A 324-nucleotide genomic window follows, 5' to 3' on the forward strand; every position below is an offset into this window, starting at 1 on the left:
AAACCCGCTTGAAGTGACGCCATGAAACTCTCCCCCGCACCAAACGGCCCTGCTACCCCGCCACAGTGATTTATTCTTGATACTGTATTTCTGTATTCACGGTGGCATACAAGACATTTTTTTTTTACCCTACAGTACCACAGCGATCTTGGTACTGTATTCTTGGTGGCTAACTTTTTTTTTTTTTTTCAACTCTTCGTTACTAGTTTTTCTCAGCTTTTGGCTTTTTATTATTCTCTTTTATTTTACTTGTGCAGTAATTATCGCGTAAGAAAGACGTAAGGTGCTTGACGTCCTCCAAAGCCGAGCGTAATACTGACTTTG

Source organism: Coenobita brevimanus, chromosome 78, assembly GCF_032717465.1.
Source record: "Coenobita brevimanus isolate Jiangsu-jjx chromosome 78, ASM3271746v2, whole genome shotgun sequence".
Classification (NCBI taxonomy): Eukaryota; Metazoa; Arthropoda; class Malacostraca; order Decapoda; family Coenobitidae; genus Coenobita; species Coenobita brevimanus.